Source organism: Cavia porcellus, unplaced genomic scaffold, assembly GCF_034190915.1.
Source record: "Cavia porcellus strain 051 isolate PalLab524CR breed Dunkin Hartley unplaced genomic scaffold, mCavPor4.1 scaffold_25, whole genome shotgun sequence".
Taxonomy (NCBI): domain Eukaryota; kingdom Metazoa; phylum Chordata; class Mammalia; order Rodentia; family Caviidae; genus Cavia; species Cavia porcellus.
In genome coordinates, this window is record NW_026947508.1 from 54,377,165 (window position 1) to 54,389,352 (window position 12,188).

Here is a 12,188-nt window from a genome sequence, read left to right on the forward strand (position 1 = left end):
AAAATATTGTATCGCAGCTATATATGTTTATCCATGTTAATAGCAGCATAATTTGTGATAGCCAAATCCTGGAAATGACCTAAATGCCCATCCACTGAGGAATGGATAAAAAAGGTATGATATTTTTATACAATGGAGTACTACTCTGATATGAAGAAGATTTGCACAGAGGCTTTATAGGTAAATGGGTGAGACTTGAGACCATATTCATAAGTGAAATAAATCAGACTTGTGGCATATTCTCTCTAATGTGAGGAACTTAAAGAGTAAATATGATCCAAAATCTACAATAGATATTGTAAAAGGGTAAGAAACTGCTCAAAGGGTAAAAATAACTAGGATGAAGGAAAGATAAAAGGAAGCAAAAAGGAAAAAGATATAAATTTGTTTATCTGTACATAATATAGCTAAGATGATTATACTACTAATTCTATTAGTTCTTGAAAAAGAACAGTAAATACTGATGGATTAGATCAATTTTACATGTCTATATCTGGTAATCTAAGCAACTGTTTTGTAGATAGCAATATTACAACCATTGTTAAATTCCTATCATCTTGTTTTGAAAGCATGTATCATTACTTTTTGTAGTCTTTTGTTGTTCTTGCAGTCATTTGTATGTCTTTTGTTTTTGGAGTTTCTTTTCCATGTTTTTTTTCTCATTAAAAGGAAAAAACACGCAAAGCAATGAAGCATAAATGCAACCACATTTTAAATACTTATTTGTGTGGTAAGTAAATTCCATTTGAAAACATTCTTAATAGAAAAACTGATTTGTAAATCTAATTACAGAAGCTTAATAAAGTCAATTTTTAATACCAACTTTCAACTATAAACAACTAAAAGGGTAAAAACTGCCCGCTATCTTTTTGTTTCTATTTCAGCCTCTGTATCTTCTGTTCCCAGCCTTTTGGAGAAAACATTGTGTTGTGCCGCTGCCTTCTTTTTGGACAAGGACAAAGGTCAAGATCTTCCTACATGTAATCTCTTTCTATACAAGTGTGAGTAGAAGGAAAACCGACTTCCCATAAATTCTCTGTGTTGGGTGGAATATAGTGAAACCAGTGTCTTGTAGAGGAAGCCAACTTTTCTATTTCTTTAGCTGGCATAGCTGCATAATAAATTTCATATTACTTACGTGTGTGCCCAAGCAATCATTTTTCTGAATAACCGCACTATGAGGAGAATTTCATAAGCTAGTCTCTCTCTCATTATCTTTCAAATAGAGTTCCACAAATGCTTGCTGTTTGACTTTATCTTATTTATCACTATGTGTAATTGGTTCTCTACGGTAGCAGGTAATTCCTCCAATTCAGTTACCACCTGGGGGAAACTGCTAAACAAGATTCATATTCTGATTGTGCTATCTGATCAAACATCTCCCAAAGTATCATTCATCTTTTTTTCCCTCTACTTGGACTTTTTATCCTTTTTGCCCTTGTTTCTCCACCTTTAAATGTCAACTTTCACAAACCAATGTAAAATTCATGTCTGCTGTCTCTCTTCCTAATCTTGACTGACTGCCATCTTTGTATCTAATAGGAACAAAGTAATATCCATTTTATCCTGAGAAAGGTCTGCTTCTGAATATTTTCAAAGGATACATCTTGGTCATTGTTGGGCTTTGTTTTGGCAGTCCTGCAAGGATTTAACTGAAGAACAGATGCAGGTTCATATCCTCCATGAAATGACCTGGTTTTTACGCTTATTGGCTCATTAGAATTAGCACCCTTCATATCATCAAAATGATCTCTGCCTCCAAACTTTCATGTGGATATAAAGGGATTTTGAAGTTGGAATTTTCTTCCTTTATATGTAATATAGGTAATGGTGTTTTATCATCTGGAGGAGATTTGCACAATGTCTGGCCGATGCACTTCTATAAACTGGACCCCTCCAGGACATCAGGCAGTCACCATTCAAGCCCTTGCGGCTTGAGGATCAGCCTCTTCAAGTGGGTTTAAAAGCTTCATAAAAGTCACTTGGTTGAATCTGTTTCTGGAAGTCTCATTTGCTTGGCTTTCCTCTTGATGATGAAAAGCTGAAAAGGGATGTGATAGATCCAGAGGTCTATCCATTACATGGTCCCCATTCATGGAAAATTGGTTATCCATTGGAAAAGGTAGAGAATTTTCTTCATCAAAGAAGGCTTGGCGGCAGCTCATTTAAAGTTCACTTTCTTCCTCAGTTTTCTTCCTTTTGGATGTCCTGCATCCCAGTAATCTCAGGGACACTATTTGTTTATTGGTAACAATATCTTTACTGAAATCACTAGTATCTTGTTCACTTATGGATTCATTTATGTTTTTAAGTGTCTACTTACTAGAAAATGATTGGCTAATGGCCTTGTTCACTTCAGACCCAAGACTACGATGTATGAAAAGGCAGTATCTTCAGATTTTGATCCATTTTTTTTTCTGACGTAAGGGTAGAAGTGCTGCTGAAAGGGGTTGTTTTGGGATGGTTTTGCTTTCCAGTGTCTAAAAGAGAAGGGGACAAACTTGTATTCAAAGTGAAACTACTCTTCATACTCCTCAGGTACAAGAGGTACAGGAGATGAAAACACAAGAGATGATACCCAAGTAGTCAGTTCTTGAGGTGGAGTTTTTGAAGTAGAATCTGAAGATGTTAAATTATCTTTAATATTTCTCATGGATTCCTCAAAAGGCTGTTTCTTGTGATCTCCTTCCAGAGAGTGGTACAGCTCATCACTAAGAGGGTTCATGGGACCTTGATATTGAGACTCCTTTTCAACACCAAGTCCCAGCATTTTGGCAACAACTGTAGCTGAATAACAAAATGACTTCTCAGTAGAACAACTGCTTATTCCACATAGTTTAGCCACTGGAGCTTCACTTTGATCCCAAGTGTCAGCAACTAGAATTTCCTTTTCATTTGGGCTATGCCGTGAATGAGTTGGAAACTTGGAAACTTTTCTTAATGCATTTGTACACAGAGCTCCAATTTAGTTATTTTTTCCCCTCCATATTGGACATAGAGATTCTCCTTTATTCATAGGTTTCTGTCCCAGAAAATGAAAAGGCTGTTAGTGGTGAATCTGGAATAACACTTTCCTTAAGTTCAAGCTCAGTTGCTTGATGCTGTCGACCACTCTCAATTTTCTGCTGCAGTTGTTCAAAAAGCTTTTTATTTTGTTCCTGAAGAGTAGTCTTTTCATTCATAAGCTCTGTAATAAGCTTAAGATTCTGCTGTCAGATACTTTCAAAATCTTGCTTTTTTCTGCATATGTTCTTCAGTTATAGCACAGCGATCATATAATCCTGCTTGTAACTGATCTAAATCTTAAATAGTTTCATGAAGGACTTTCGGTTGTTCTTTCAACTGTTGATTTTTTGGTGAAGATCTCTTCTAGTCTTTGTGGATCTAAAATGTGTTCCTTTTTCAGTTTGGTTATTTTTACTTTCAAACCTTGTACTTCATCATGATATTCTTTCAACTTTGTCCAAAGTTCTTTAAAATCATTAGATATATCTGCAGAACTAGGGCTCCCACAACCACTTCTATAGATGTCCATCTTGTTTACTAGGCTCTGCACTTCTATTTGCTTGTTTTCAGAACTTTCTCTGTTATATTACATAAATGTGGGGTTGTGTTTGGATGTCTGAAATATCCCTCCGCTGAGTGAAGCTCCACAATGGAAGTAGTCAGGTCCTGGTGCTCAAACCAAAGTAGCTCCTGGGACCAGGCATTATGGCTGGGGAGAAAGATGGCTTGCATGACTGACTCAAATTCACCAGAGCCCCAACAAGAAAGAGGATGTCTGCCAGGACTGTGAAGCGATGACAGTTTGCCTCGGTTCTTCACACTAGCCTCTTTGGCTCAAAACTTGGCAGGGGCAGCTTGTGTTTCCCATGGGTAGTGACAAGGCTGCTGTGGACCGGGCCAGGCCCGCCCTATTTCTTTCATTCTAGAGTGACACATATCTATCCACTTATCTATCAAGAATGTGGAAATTATATCCAAAGTTTTAAAATGCATGCATTTAAAAACACAGATATATGAGTAGGCCAGATAGTTAATCCAAATGGCCAACTTAACTATTTTTCAGAAAAATCATTTGATGTTTATAAGAAAAATTGGGTGAAAAGAATAGTTCAAGTTCAGCTTTTGAAATATTGTCAAAAGGCTTAATACATACCAGGTTCCTGAGCCATCAGTATCATTAGCGGGCAAAATTTTCACTCACATTGGGCTGATGTGTTTGGTTGATGCGCAGTATTGAACAAAAGAATGTTTATTGCCTGAAGAAATATTTAGACAACAAGGAAAAATACAGAGCATGTTAACTGAAGAAATATGGCACAAATATCCCCCAAGATTATCTTTAAAGATCAGCTCTCTTATCCTTCCAGAGGATTCTCTTCTTCCTATCCAGAAGGAGGTTATCTTAAATTCGAAATTTATTAGTGGTCTAAGCTTGGGTGCCTCTCTATGCCTCACTGTCTTCATCTATTAAAGAATGATGGAAAATATTACCTACTTCACCAGGGTGCTGAAGATAAAATATAGCATACTATGTATTGAGTACTTTGTAAATTTTAACTACCATTGGTGTTGTTTATAGCTTCAAGACTATGTATCTTTGTAGTCATCAATTGTGCTCATATAAAATGATTTTACAATGCCGTGTCCATTAACTTAGTGAAATTTACTGCTTCTTTTTCTCCATTCAAGGGTAGGCTCTGCTCAATTTTGTTTATTATTATGTCTTGGTTACTTTGTTTTGCCTTAGGATATCTGGAGAATACTTCCAAGTCATATTAACAAACACTTGTTTATTTGGGTATTTTCAAAACTTCCATTAGCCATAGCTGGGTTTTCAACTATTCTCTGCAACTGCTGCCATCAGTTAGCACTTCTCATGTCCTTCCTGGCATTTCCACCTCTGATTTTTTGCTAGTGCTTGTGATAAAGTAGCCCCTCTCTCCTGTCCTTACATGACCTAATAAGTTCCGTTCTTCTTTAACTGTGGTGTTTTAACATGTATTACCTTCTTTATCAGCTATATTTATCTAATACATAGAGAATAAGCAACATATATCTTTAGGAAAATGGCATTTTAATGCATTTTTCACATGCATGGAAGTTTCAGAGTATCACATTTAGATAACAGTAGTTGCAAATATAGTCTTCTCAAGGTATAATGACATGTAAGTAGAATTTCTAACATCATGCTCTCGGTCCTCTTCAGAAATAGTGCTTCTTTTTTTTTTTTCTGAGACAGAGTCTCCCTATGTAGATCAGGCTGGCCTTAAACTCACTATGTAGCCCAGACTGGCCTGACCCGCAGCGACTCTACTGCCCCAGACTCTTGAGTAGTGGGATTTCAGATGTGTGCCAGCACGCCCAGCCAAATGTGCATTTATTACACATATTAAACCTATCTTGTGACTGTGACTTTATTCACTATAGATATATTTTTTATTTTAAAAATATTAATCTTCAACAGTCCAGTAAACTATAGAAGATGGCCTGAGAAATTATACTATAAAGCCATCTTATAGTCACTTTTTTAGAGACAAACATCTGTGGATTAAATGATTATTCATTTTGTGTCACTGTTTGATCTTCATTTTAAAACTTGCTTACATGGATTAAAGTATTTTTGTACATAGGAAAAAGAGGTCACCAACCAAATGCAAAGCATGGCTCATCTCTTTTGACACCATGTAAAATAATGACATACCTTGTGACTTTCTTAAACTGAAATACAAACTACAAGATTTAAATGTTTAATTGGTGGGTTAGACTGGTTACATTATCGGTACAGTTTTTTAAAAAAAACCCAAATGCTCATCTTTGCCTGTTGTTTTTAAATATTTGAAAATGCTACTTATATGCTGCTATTTAAATATTTTTCTAATCTGATTTACTTAGAACAAGGTAAAATAAGCATGCAATTATAGTTAGAGACTTAGTATGAGTTAAAATAAGTTTAGCAAATGAAATGGTTGCATTTATTTTCATTCAGTAAATGGCAAGTTAAACACTTCCTCTGCAAGTGTAAAACATAATTGAAAAATTACCCCGTGTTGTTACTTATGTCTGTGATTAGTTTTTCTTCTCCAAATGTAGTATAGTATTTGATGGAGCTCAGGTAAAGTTTACGTACTTGTGCCTCTGTGATTACAGAGGGTGAATGTAGTCATTATGTTCTGCAAATGTATACTAATAAAAAAAGAAAGCTGGGCATTGTGGCACACACTGGTAATCCCAGCACTCAGGAGGCTGAGGTAGGAGGATTGTTGCAAGTTTGAGGCCAGCCTGGGCTACAAAGTGAGTTCAAGTTCAGCCTGAACTGCATAGCGAGACTCTGTTTCAAAAAGACAAAAAAATCAATATATAAAAATAAAAACTGAAAAGCCTCAAAATAATAAATAAATACACACAAATAAAGTGTCAATTTTCATGACTGTCTCTCTTCCTCAGATTCTTCCTAGGACTTGAAAATTCCCTAGGGTCTGGACAATATTATTCCAGTATCCCAGAGAGCCTGAAAACTGTCAGTGTAGAAATTTTGCTAGTGCACTTGACTGCTGACCAGAAGTAGCTGGAATTTGCTCCAATTATTTGGATAGCATGTATTGCACAGTATTTTTAGGGTTATTCAGAAAGTGAAGGTAGCCCCTGGGTTGGATCTAATATACCATTTGGCTTCCTTTGTGTTTCTGCTGCTGAGATGAATGGAGTCTGGGTTGAAGTTATTTCCTTTCTGCCCCTTCCTCTCCTTTCAATCTTTCCTTTATTTCTTCTTCAACATTTGGAGCCCTTTTGTTTGAGGACTAAAATGGATATCTATTCCTAAGAAATGTGCACCTAGTACCAAGAGTGTGTACCCAATACTTTGCTTCAGAAGTGAATGCCTTGCTGAAGTGTTTGCTGCAGGTATGGTCAGGCCAGAATGGCTGCAGGATCTGCATGTCGAATTTCACAGCTATGCAGGACAGTCTTCTCCAATTGGTGTCCTCTCTCAGCCCTCCAGAATGACCTGAAACCAGCAGAAAAAGCCTTAACATTCATACCTGTTTCTTCACTCTATCCCTTGTGTATACAAGGCATAGATTTTCCTCTGTACAAGTAGAGCCTTCTACAATTCTTTTTAAAGCACCTCATCAAGAGATTTTTCGTCTCTTACCATTCTCTCTTGCAGACCAATTCAGAGCCCCAAATCCCATTAGAATCATGTCTCTCTCTTTATAAAAAGTTTGGTTTCCTTTGAACCAAAAAAACCGTATTTGTGCATTGTGTTGAAATTGTAAAATAGAAGACAACTGTAAACAATTTTACTAATGTTTTCTTATATTTTATTGCCTGATTTGGTGAATCCAAACACACACAGATATAGTTACCCCAAGACAGACTCACAAATATGTATGTTAGTTTTAAAGTATACTGAGCAGTTGCTATGATCTAGGATTTGTACTAAGCATTATATACAAAATTACCCTCATAATATTCCTTCAAGGCCATGTAGAGATAGCTGTTTTTGCTTTTGTCTACAGGCTTTCAGCCTCTTCTTCTGGAACTGGCTCATGAGCCTGAAGTTTTGGTAGGGTCCTCTGCTCTTTTGTGGTAAAAGGTTGGAGCCAATCAGATATTTTTCAAGAAATTTGAATCTTAAATAGAATGACTCAGAAAGACCCAGCAATGACTTTGTGGTATCCTGTAAGACTTCCAGTGATTTTGTTACCTATACCTATTGACCTGGGACCTGCCCTCTCTTAAGCTGGTTTCTTTAGCTCTTCCTCTGAATCCAAAGTTTCCATAGCCTTCCAACAATATGTTTAAAAATTGTTTGGTTTCCTCTCATCACCAAAAATTCCCTATTAATACAAAAATTTACAAGCATTATGCTTCTATATAGTGACCCAAACTGAGGGCTTGTTTGTCTATTTTGAGACAGAGCGTCACTTTGTAGCCCAGACTAGCCTTAAACTCATTTTCTTCCTGCCTGTCTCTCCAATGCCAGGATTACCAATGTGTGCCACTATACCTGACTAATTTTATTTATTTATTTTTATTTTGAAGAGAGTAAAACCAAATGAGAAAGAACAAAATGGGGTCAGTCAAAACAAAAGTATGGACATAGTACATGACTTAAAAACCAAATGCAAGGTGATCTACAATGGTTACTATGATGGCTCTTGTTATCTTCAATAGAATTGCCCATATCACCAGGCACAATAAAATTGAACATAGCAGTACAGAACAAAATCAATAAAAACAAAACATTGGAGACACTATAGGACTTCAAAAGAATGTAATAGTCAAACCAGAATGGATATCATAGTGAATTTTGTCTTCAGAGTAGTTGCCTATACTCTCAGACTTGATACTATCAAACATAACAGATTTGAATAAAATCAGCTAAGACAAGAGAGTGATCAAACAAAACATTCAAATAATATCAGTCAAAACAAGACAGTGAAAACAATACAGGGCTTCAGATTAAGTTAATAGGAAGTTAAAAATGATTACAATAGTGTACCCTGCTATCTTTGGAATAGTTGTCCATGCCCTCAAATCTAGTACTAGTAGACAGACTGCAGCAGAATATACCCAAACTAAACAGAGTGATGAAAACAATATGGGTTTCAAATCATGACAGAAGATTAACAATGTACCCTGCCTCCCCTTTTTAGACAATTCTTCCCCTTTAACTTTCACAGGGTGCATTGTACATTTTGTATCCCACTAACTCCTTTAGTTTTTAGATTAGGAAGGCATATCTTAACTAATTTTAACCAACTCTCTTCTTTAATGTCTCTATGGTTACATATGTGTGTGTATTCATATACATATATATGCTAATAGTTATTTAATGGTAATCATTTTCAGCCTTTAGCTCTTTTTTTATAAAAAGAAAATTGCTATGGAAAATCTCAAAAATCACTGTAAAGTACAAAGAAGATGAAACTTACCTATTATTCCAGTTAACATAATAATCACTGTTAATATTTTAGTGTGTTTTCTTTAGCCCCTTTTTTGTTTCTGTCTCTATGTATAGCCATATTTAATCTATCTATCTATAGTTTACACACACTACTCACACAGAAATAGGGATCCAATGTAAATACATATTTATACAGAAAAGTATGCATATGCATGTGTATGTGTGTGCTGAGATTCACACCATATGTACAAATTTGTGTGTGGGGGTTTGTACTAGGAATTGAACTCAGGACCTTGAGCTTGCCAGGCAGATGTTACACCATTAAGCTACATTCCCAGTCTTACATGCACAAATTTGTGTCATTGTTTTCTCTTAATATTATTTCAAAAGCACTTTCCTAATTAAATTTCTTCCAAAATATCCTAATGGTTATATTTAATTATGTTTAATCACTCCTTTAGAAACATTTTTAGCTTATTTTTCCATTTTTTGCCTTGATAAATATCACTACAATCAACACCTTCTTTGACATCTGATTATTTTCTTAGAATAGACTCTGAAAGTGAAATTACTGGCCTAATGTTTGAACATTTTTTTGGTACCAGCGATTAAACTCATGACCTTGAGCTTGCCAGGCAGGCATTTGTGCCACTGAGCTAAATCCCCAGCCCCTTTGAACATTTTAAAAGCTTTTGATATATATTCTCCAAAACCTTGCAGAAAGATTGTGTTAATTTGTAATCTGACAATTACTGTTTCAAAGTTAGTTTCATTTAACTCATAGGGACTCAAGAGTGAGTCCCAACTTTAAGAATCTAATGCCAATAGTTACAAATGATGTTTATTGTGCATTTGACATTTCTTCTAATGTCTTCTCTCTGATTATAATGTAATACAAAGTACTTGCGAAAAGAATAAAAATATGAAAGATTAAAGAGTATGATCACTTATATATAAATACAAAATAGTTTGATGGATATTCTTTTGTCTTCTTGCTGTGCACGTTAAAATATAGAAATAATATTTATAACATTGAAGTCCAAAACATGGCAACTATTTCATATCTAAATTTTAATATATGCTATGACAACTTTCTTGAGTCATCAAAGAATCTTTAAAGTGTTATTTCATTAAATCTTAATCTGCTATAAAGTGTTTAACCTTTCTTGTTTATTGGAGATGCACTGACCCATATATATAGACTTGTAATGTAGGTTGTTGTTCAAAACCTTTATTTTTCTGATGATTTCAATATATTTTATGACTAGGAAAGGAATGATGGGTTTAAAAGATGTAGATATTTTAAAGTTTCTTGATAAATATTGTCATTGTTTCTGATTGTTCCAGTTGTACACGAGAGTACACCTCACTCTTCTCAACATTATTTTTATTGTTCTATTTCAGTGATTCATATTTTTGTTTTTCATAATTATTTGAGATATTTGGTATTTTGCTTGTCTTACTCACTTTCTCCTTGCTGACACACAATACTGGATACCCACAACTTAAAGGAGGAGAGGTTTATTCTGACTTATGTTTCAGTCCATGATGGGCCACTCAAACAGAAATGGTAACACATAGCAGCAGAAAAACTGTTGAGATCATGGTAGCTAGGAGGCAGTGAAGAGAGGAGCCAGGAAGGGACCTTTTGGCTCACACTACCAGTGACCAGCCTCTTTCAACCAGGCTCCACCTCCTAACAGCAAGTTAGCCAACCAACCAACTCACCCAAAGCCCACCTCTGAGCCCATGAGGCTCTGGGAAGATGTCAGATACACACGATAACATTCTGTAATCAACTGATTTTCCTTTACACATTTTTTTTCATAAGATCTAGTATCACAAAGACAATTGGATATTTTTCCTTCCCTTAGGATCTACTGTCTTGTATGAATGGAATACAAAAGGACAACTTGATTTCCCCATCAGTTACTTTCATTATTTTATTTGAATAGTTCAGCGATCTGTGGCACTCAGCAATATATGTTATTAGATGTTTTTGAATTTGCAACTCATATTCGCAAAATTTACAATTTTCAACATACTCTATCTGTATAATGTATATTTATGTTTTAATTACAATTATAATAAGAATTTGGAGGTTGGGATTCATAGGAAAAAGCTGAGGCCAAAGCAGGTGTAGCAAAGTCAGAATTCATATCCTGTCTTCAACGCTTAATCTTGCAGTTTGTCCTCAAGTCACATGGCCTATGTTCCCGGTGTCCAGAATGTAAAGTGACTCCAAACATATTAAGTTCTGAAATAACGTTAAGGAATTCAATAGCAAATGTATGTGTGGTATTTTTAGAATGAGACCGATTTACATTTGAGGCTTTTTAATTGCAGCCATCTATTATGGAAGTTTTAAACTTTCCACGTCTAAATTTAAATCAGCCAGCTGCCTCCTTACGTAGAGCGCGACATGATGAATTTATGAATGAGTAAACTGATGAGAGCTAACAGCAAGGCAAAGAACATTCTAACCCCTCTAGGTAACCCAAGTCACTATCAGCACCTTGGAGAGCTTCGAATTTTAAGCCACTACTCACCACAACTATTCTTAGAAAAGATAGGAAAATGGGTACATTGATATTGTCCATGTTCTCTGAAAACTAAGCTATGCCATTTTTCATTTTGCTATCCAAAACAGCCTTTCCTTTGTTTTATTTAAAATGAAATTGCCATGATCTGTGATCCCGTAGAGCACATTAGATGTACTGCATTAAACTGCTTTCTTTCCCTAAGACACCCATTTCTTTACCACCTCTGCAAATTAAAACACTCATTTCAAAAGAGCGCCCAGGAGAAAATCAGCTCGTCGTCTTTCCTCCAGGCGTTTTAATTTCTAGGCACGATCTCTTTGGGAAGACTGGTAGTAGCAGTATCGATTCCAGCAGGCGTAGCCCGGGCATCTACTGTGGAGAGCCAGAGGTCAGACCTAACCTGCTGACCAGGCTCCTGTTGGCTTAGCCGCGCATGCGCGCTCGCTTGCCCTGCACACAGACCCGCCCCGCCCCTACTGCACCTGCCAGGTCATAAACCTCTCTCCACTCACTGTCGTTCCAGCGCGGAGTCTTATAAAGCTCGTCTCCTGCCCATTGGTCGGAGGCCACGAGTGGCCGTCCAATCCGCAGCCCTTTCTGCCCCACCTTGCGCGCTTTTACCGCCTCCGCCCGCCCCTCCCAGCCTTTGTGACTGGTGTGTGCGCAGGTCACTCAGAGAGGCGGGCGATGTGTGCGGTGAGGTGGGCCCAAGGGGAGGGGCCCAGGTGAGG

At 36.5% G+C, this 12,188-nt stretch overlaps 1 pseudogene; it reads right to left on the reverse strand.

Annotated features, from left to right (window-relative positions):
- Window positions 1–864: 864 nt before the first annotated feature.
- Window positions 865–3,535, reverse strand: LOC100727920 (DNA endonuclease RBBP8-like; annotated as a pseudogene).
- Window positions 3,536–12,188: the final 8,653 nt, after the last annotated feature.